Below are 7830 nucleotides of genomic sequence, written 5' to 3'. Positions count from 1 at the left end.
ATGAAAGGGTGCCAATATTTTCGGCCACAACTGTATTCTGTGTATGTACATACACTCACTGAGCTCTTTATTAGGAACACCTGTACACCTACTTATTCATGCGATTATCTAATCAGCCAATTGTGTGACAACAGTGCAATGCCTAAAATCATGCAGATACAGGTCAGCAGCTTCAGTTAATGTTTCAATGTAATGAAATTTGATCTCAATGTTTTCGACAGTGGCATGATTGTTGTTGCCAGACAGGCTGGTTTGAGTATTTCTGTAACTGCTGATCTCCTGGGATTTTCACACAACTGTTTACTTAGAATGGTGTGAAAAACAAAAAACATCCAGTGAGCGGCAGTTGTGCGGACAGAATAGCCTTGTTGATGAGAGAGGTAAACAGAGAATGGCTAGACTGGTTCGAGCTGATGGAAAGGCTACGGTTACTCTGTAGAATTGTGGTGAGCAGAAAAACTTCTCAGAATGCACAACATGTTGAACCTTGAGGAGGATGGGCTCTAACAGCAGAAGACCACTTCCACTTCTGTCAGCCAAGAACAGAAAGCTGAGGCTGCAGTGGGCACAGGCTCACCAAAACTGGACAGTTGAAGACTGGAAAAATGTAGCCTGGTGCGATGAATATCGATTTCTGTGGAGGCACACAAATGGTAGGATCAGAATTTGGTGCCAACAGCATGAATCCATGGACCCAACCTGCCTTGCATCAACAGTCCAGGCTGGGTTTCTTGGCACACTTTAGGCCCGTTAATACCAATTAATCATGGCTTGAATCCCACAGCCTATTTGAGTATTGTTGCTGACTATATGCATCCCTTCATGGCCACAATTTACCCATCTTCTAATGGCTAATTCCTAGATGATAACGCACCATGTCATAAAGCAAAAGTAATCTCAAACTGGTTTCATGAACATGACAATGAGTTCAATATTCTTCAGTGGCCTTCCCAGTCACCAGATCTGAATCCAATAGAACACCTTTCGGATGTGATAGAACGGGAGATTTGCAGCCTGAATGTACACTTGACAAATCTGCAGGAATTGTGTGATGCAATCATGTCAACATGGACCAGAATCTCAAAGGAGTTTGTGGAATCCAAGAAGAATTGAGGCTGTTTTGAGAGCAAAGGGAGGCCCTACACAGTATCAGAAGAGTGTTCCTAATAAAGTGCTCAGTGAGTGTATATCTATAGTGTGTGTGTGTGTGTGTGTGTGTGTGTGTGTATTTTTCTAGCTGTTCTTATTTAGACCTGGACTTCTGTATCCTCGTCAGGCCCTTCAATTCTAAACAATGCTAAATTTGCAAGTTAGAGATCACACCACAACAAAAAGAGTGTCGGGCTTGTCGAAGATCTTGGAGGTCGGTGCGGATGGATCTGTGTTAAGCTTGGGAGGACTAGTGTCCTAGGATCTGGATGGTGTGCTCTGAAATACTTTGGTGGAAAGTGGATGAAGCTGCATTGATGCAAAGAGAGTGGCCAGAGTACAGTTTGGGTGAGATGGAAGACTTGATTAGAATGTCTCTGAAGTGACGGTATTGACAGAATACCTGTAATGAATCAAATTTAAGAGGGGTGGAAAAGGGTCTATAGGAATCAAGACGGAACAGAAATACGAAAGTGGTATGACCCATCTGGTTGGATTTGCTGAATTCCAAGGTCTTGAATGCGTTAGATACCTGAATGAAGGGTAAGTATACATCAGTCTAGTAGGTTGGCAGTGAGCGAAGAGCGTTTGGAAGGAAGTCGAGGTTCCTGTCATTGGAGACCTTTGAGGAGCATGGGGATGTGGACTTGAACAAATGAATGCCGCAAAGGTATACTTGAATAGTGGAAGTATGAATGGCGAGAGAGGAATGGGCATACAAAATTAAGCTATAGATTGTGATATAATCAGGAGAGGGGAAGGGTATCCGGAACGTGGTGTGGAACGTGTTGAAACAGTTCCAAGCCGTCATGTAAGACGAGAGGGTTCGAGAAGCGAGGCTGTTGATGATGGAAACATGAAGCGAGAAAGAGAGTCAGCAATGGAATTATGAAAAGCGTGAATATGGGCAGCACGCAAGATGAAGTTGCATGAAACAGAGATCCAAGTGAGGTGGTACATGAATTGCATGATGTCCAGGGAACGGGAAGGTCCCCGGTTGATGATTTCGACCACAGCAGTGTTGTTGGTTTGAACGAGGATGGTTTTGCGTGGCGATTCCTGACTCCAGAAACAGTGTGATCCAGTGTAATTTCTCTTTCGGCAAGGAAGCTTGGAAGAGATGGAATCGAGTGTGATGCCAAGGAACTTTAAAGAGGTGAAGGGTCCTTCTGTCTTATGCAATGCAAATGGTACTCAAAGCTTGTTGAGGAGTGAGGAGATTGTGTTGATGTCGTGACTGGGAGGAGATGATGATGGTGCCATGACCAGGAAATCGTCTCAGAAATGAACGAGGTACAGGATTTTGTTACTATGGTCAAGGATCCAGCACAATGCTTTGGAGAGTGAGTAAAAGATTTTTGGGCTGCTCCTGCAACTGAAAGTGAGGCATACTGCAAAGTTATAATTCCCTCTCCAGACCATTTGTGAAGTGCCAAACCCTCCCCACCACTGAAAGCGGCTACAATGGGTATGTGAACTTCAGAACTGGACCATGGACAGATGGAAGAAGGTGGCCGAGTCTGATGAATCATGGTTTCTGTTACATCATGTGGATGGCAGGTTAACTTTGTTTACTTGGGGAAGAAATGGCACCAGGATGCACTATGGGAAGAAGCAAGCCGGTGAAGGCTATGTGATGCTCTGGGCAATGTTCTGCTGGGAAACCTTGGGTACTAGCATTCATGTGGTTACTTTGACACATACCACCTACCTAAACATTTTTGCAGGCCAAGTACATGCGCTCTGCCACACTGCAAGAATTGTTCAGGAATGGTTTGAGGATCTCAACAAACAGTTTATGGTGTTGACTTGGCCTCCAAATTCCCCAGATCTCAATCCGATCGAGTATCTGCGGGATGTGCTGGAAAAACAAGCCTGATCCATGGGGGCCCCACCTCCCAATTTACAGGACTTACTGTAAAGGATCTGCAACTAACTTCTTGGTGCTCGATATCACAGAACACCTTTGTGTGGAAGTAGGCCCATCCAAGACCCAAATGTAGGTGCACAAGCACTGACAAAGTTCACATAATAGGTCCCCTTTAAAGCAGGCAGAGAAGATCCAGCAGCTGAATAGTATTGCATTCAGCTGATGGACTAGACTATCAGAAGATTCTAGAATTTTGATAGGAGGTAGTAGTGACTGATAACCAGTGAATGATACTTGAGACCAGATAAGCCTAACTTGGTACCATATACTGTAAAAACAGAAATAAACAGTATAAATAGACATGAAAACACTAAATGCACTGTCAAAATAAAACCCTTACAAAGATAAATATCCTTCTGATTTCTATCTGCTGAGTATAATACCTGATTGGTATAACCGTCTACTGCTCTTCTACTGAACCTTCACATCATTGCATTCAAGTATAATTTCAGGTATTTGTCACACACAGGTATGTGTGTCAAACCAGGTAGTGAATAGGTAGGTATAAATAACCAATTATGTGGGTATCAATGTAAGTAAATATTATTTTATCAATTAGGTAGGTATAAATTATAGGTAATTCTTATTTTATCAATAATGTAGGTATAAATTATAGCAAATTATTATTATTTTATTAATATGGTTGGTATTAATTATAGGTAATTATTATTTTATAAATAAGGTCGGTATCAAATACTAATTAGGTAGGTATGGATTATCAGATCATTCAATCTGTACAAGAACCATTCATACCCCTTGACATGATTGTATACAGCTTGAAGTGCACAGGATACAGTGTTGTCAGAACATTCGTTGCACATGCGAAGTGGGATGTCATGCATACGTCTTACCACGCAGGTAGAGTCAATGGAATGGATGGGGGCAGTCTTTTCAGGATGTGATAGTGTGGTGTAGGCAGTCTTACCACAAAGGTAGAGTGAAGGAGTATGAACAGTATGGTTGGGGCAGTATGGATGGGATGGAGAAGGGTGAGTGTGAAGGTGAGTTCTTTATCCAATTGTCTAGGATTATCTGTAGGTATCTCTCGGTCAGCTCGGCATCAAAGGAAACTAAGGCCCGAACCTAACACTATTGCAAAACGATCAACTGTGAGAACCCTTGGTAATTGAATAGTAAGGACAGGACCTGTATTTGTCTTACTGTAAATCTGTACAAAATAAATAATAAACAAAACTGTATAACATATTCAAAATGATCTATTTGAATATTGCACAATACAATAAACCAATGCTTACAGTATAATGTCTTTGCATTCATTTGACCTAGAATAATTAAGCAGAATAGTGCAACAATCATGCCCCCAATTACAGCATTAAAACTGTCTATTGCTCAACCACTTGTTTAACTGCGCTGCAGCGCCATCTAGTGCCGTCTTACCAGAGCTGGGGCGCAACGTGTTTTAACGAGTGCAGGTTATTAACATTAGCCACAACAGGCGGTGCTACTCCGTCTCTTACAGTCCCTGCCTTGGTGAGTGCGATTCACCGATTCGGGAGATCCACGCCACAGCCCCTGGCTGCAGCACGCGGAGTGTGGCGGGGTGGGCTGGACACCCGAAGGGCGGAGGGTATGGACATCCTAATGAGGTGAACAGCACCATCCTCTGGACGACTGCAAGAAGTACAAATACAAATCTGTACTCAAATACTGTTTTGGAGGCTAATAATATTTAAAACGACTTTCCACTAATTAAATGCATGAATACATTTTAAATATACCTTTTTATAACACATGTGCCATTTGGTACTACTGCGCACATACAGTATATACTGTCCATATAATGCAGATAAAGTAAATATTTTTTGTCCCCAAGTCACATGCATATCTTTATATTTTCTATATTCTAGTGTATTTAAATTGATTATTTAATATTATCTATTTATTGTATTATTTATTTTAATAATTTATTATTAAATTATTCTTTACATACTGGTATCTAGTCAATATATTATGTTACAATGCACTGCATTTCATAGAATAATAGAAAAAAAACAAATACAGTTAATATATAGAGCAACTAATTGTATTTTAAAGAAAAAAAAATTAAATCTGAAAAACAGTTGGTTAACAACTCAAGGCTTTGCTGAAGCAATATTTTCCATCATGTCAATATTTTTCACTAAATTCAGCCTCTTAATTAAACTGTGCTCCTCAAAAGAGACACAAACTGACTCAAATTTGAATTTGAACATAAATAGGTCCATCATGTATTCCCAGCCGTCTTGGTCCACCGTGTCGCTGGCTTCATGGAGGTTATGGACAGCTGCTTCTCTGTCCAGTGGGGCATGGAAAGAATTTGAGGTAGGATGACTTTATCTCCCAGTTTCTTTGTACAGCACCACCGAGACGCTGCCATACAGTAGCACTACTTATAAAGGGGTACTTGTCCTACAGGAAGAAGAGAAATAAATCGAGCATTGCTACTATGCTGTACATTTACCCGGAGGAATATTTTGGTATTTTTATTGTGCTGCTGCTGATGTTTTACTGTTACATACATAGGCTATGAAGACAAAAAAAGTGTCTAACTTCAAGCCTGCCAGCAGCATAATACGACTCTCAAATAACTCTACTGTACCCTAACCTAATGCCCTTTTTCCAGTAGCACGGGCACTGTCCCATTTACCAACTGGATTGGCCAGGAGGTGATATAATTTTGGAATAACAGTGAAAACGGGCTCCGTGCTGCAACCGTTACAAGAGAAAGTCACTTTGAAACAAAATACACCATGTTAAAGGAGACCTATAATGCCCCATTTCACCAAGTTAATATAGTAATATATAATAGATATAGTAATGTAGTATAGTCCCCAAAACATGTATTTGAATTATTTTTGCAGAAAATACCACACAGATTATGCATTCTAGCCATTGTAACATACCTTTATATCATGCTGTTCCAACACGGGCTGTTTTTTGGTTCCGGGTTCTGTAAGCCGATGGGGTTTGAGCATGACTTCTGGGTTTCGTTGTATTTACTCCGTAACTTCCACTGATTTCACCTTATCAGTATACCAAAATCTGGTCCAGTTAATGAATCTTGACTCATTAGATCTACAAGGCCTAATTTCAAAGTTTGTTCAGACTTTAGTTGCCGTGCTCCAAGCTTGTTGGAGACCCACACACCACACCGCACGCGCACCAGGACTCCACCAGCAACGACACTCTTTTATTCATTCTTTAATCTTCAAGAACTTGCTTTCAACAACTCTGTCCTGTGTGACGATCTGTGGGATGACAAGACAGAACCACCACCCAATCCCCCTCTTCGTGAGAACGATCTTACAATGTTTTGGTCTATAAACAATGAATAATCATGTCATCATCAACATCAACATGTACTGTACATGAAAAACATAAGACATAGAAACATCAGATGACATTTATTGACAAAACAGAGTAAAGTCCAGGAAAATTGGAACAGCAATTTGACGCGTGGTCTCTTCCTGTGATAGCTATGGCAGTAAATGAGGGAGAATAGAGTGGCGATAGTGTAAGGCGCCACCCCTTGCGGTTGCCTGCGCCGACTTTATAGTTGTTGTTTTTAGTTGATTGTTTTCCGTTTTTAAATCATAATGTCCACCAAAAAAGCATCGGCAGTGTGATCTCTTATGGCCGCCGATGCACTCGTGGATATAAAAACTTACCTGCAACGAACTCACTTTGGGACTTTTTATCCGTGGAACTCTAGAGTGCGACGATTCGAAATTTTTACGCGCCATCACTCTCTACAACAAGCAACAACAAAAATGGATGCCGCTGTTACAGAGCGGGCACACGGAGACAAGCACCGTGGTAAACGAGCGGTGACATTTGGGTCAGAATGAGGACGCAACCTTACCGTCCACCTCTGCGCAAAGCATTCTTCTTTCCAAAAGTGCAGTCTCTGGGATGGATGAACTATCTCGAGCGAGGATTAAATTCTAATGGAATACGAGAAACTGTTGCGTCCTCTGCCTGACGGAGACATGGCTGAACCTCCACTGGTGCCGGATGAAGCCATTCGTCCAGCCGAGTCTTTGTCTCGTTGTTCCGCGACAAAAGATCGGAGGGAGTCGCGAGGAATCAAAGGAGTGGAGGCGTATCGCCTCATGGTAATCAAACCGCTGCGGTGCCCCTCCCCAACAACAGCAGGGACTCTCTCCACCGCTCCTGCTCGCTGAACCTGAAACAGCTGACCATCTTATGGCGTCCATTTTATCTCCCTCAGGAATTCAGTACGGTCATCATCACAGCCATTTATATTCCAAGCGCAAGCGGACACCAACACATGCACTGTCTGACCTGTATGATGTGTTGTTCAAGAACATACATCCCGATGCAGCTGTGGTGGTGACTAGGTGACACGGGCAAACCTTAAAAAGCCTTTGCTATAATTTCCACCAACACATCGCGTCGTGCCACCAGAGCGGAGAAAGAACCTTTGGACCATTGCTACACAGCGTACAAGAACAGATATAAGATCGTCTTGCTCCCTGCTTGCGGGAAATCAGATCACACCACGATTTCGCTGGTTCCCGTTTACAGGCCTCTGATCACGCGAGAATTGGTGGTGACGAGGGAAGTGAAGTGGTGGACAGACCAATCAGAGCTGCTGCGCTTCAGGACGCTCTGACTTACGTCAACTGGGACACTGTTCTCAAACAAGTTCCAAGTGACGTCAGCGAGTCTTACGGAAGTAGCGGTGAGCTCGTGGCCACGTGTAGTGGACAGCAGTTGTTCCCACGGTG

The sequence above is a fragment of the Zeus faber genome (assembly GCF_960531495.2).
Source record: "Zeus faber genome assembly, chromosome: 5".
NCBI classification, from domain to species: domain Eukaryota; kingdom Metazoa; phylum Chordata; class Actinopteri; order Zeiformes; family Zeidae; genus Zeus; species Zeus faber.
The sequence above is the reverse complement of the archived record's forward strand: the minus strand, read 5'-3'. Positions refer to the sequence as shown.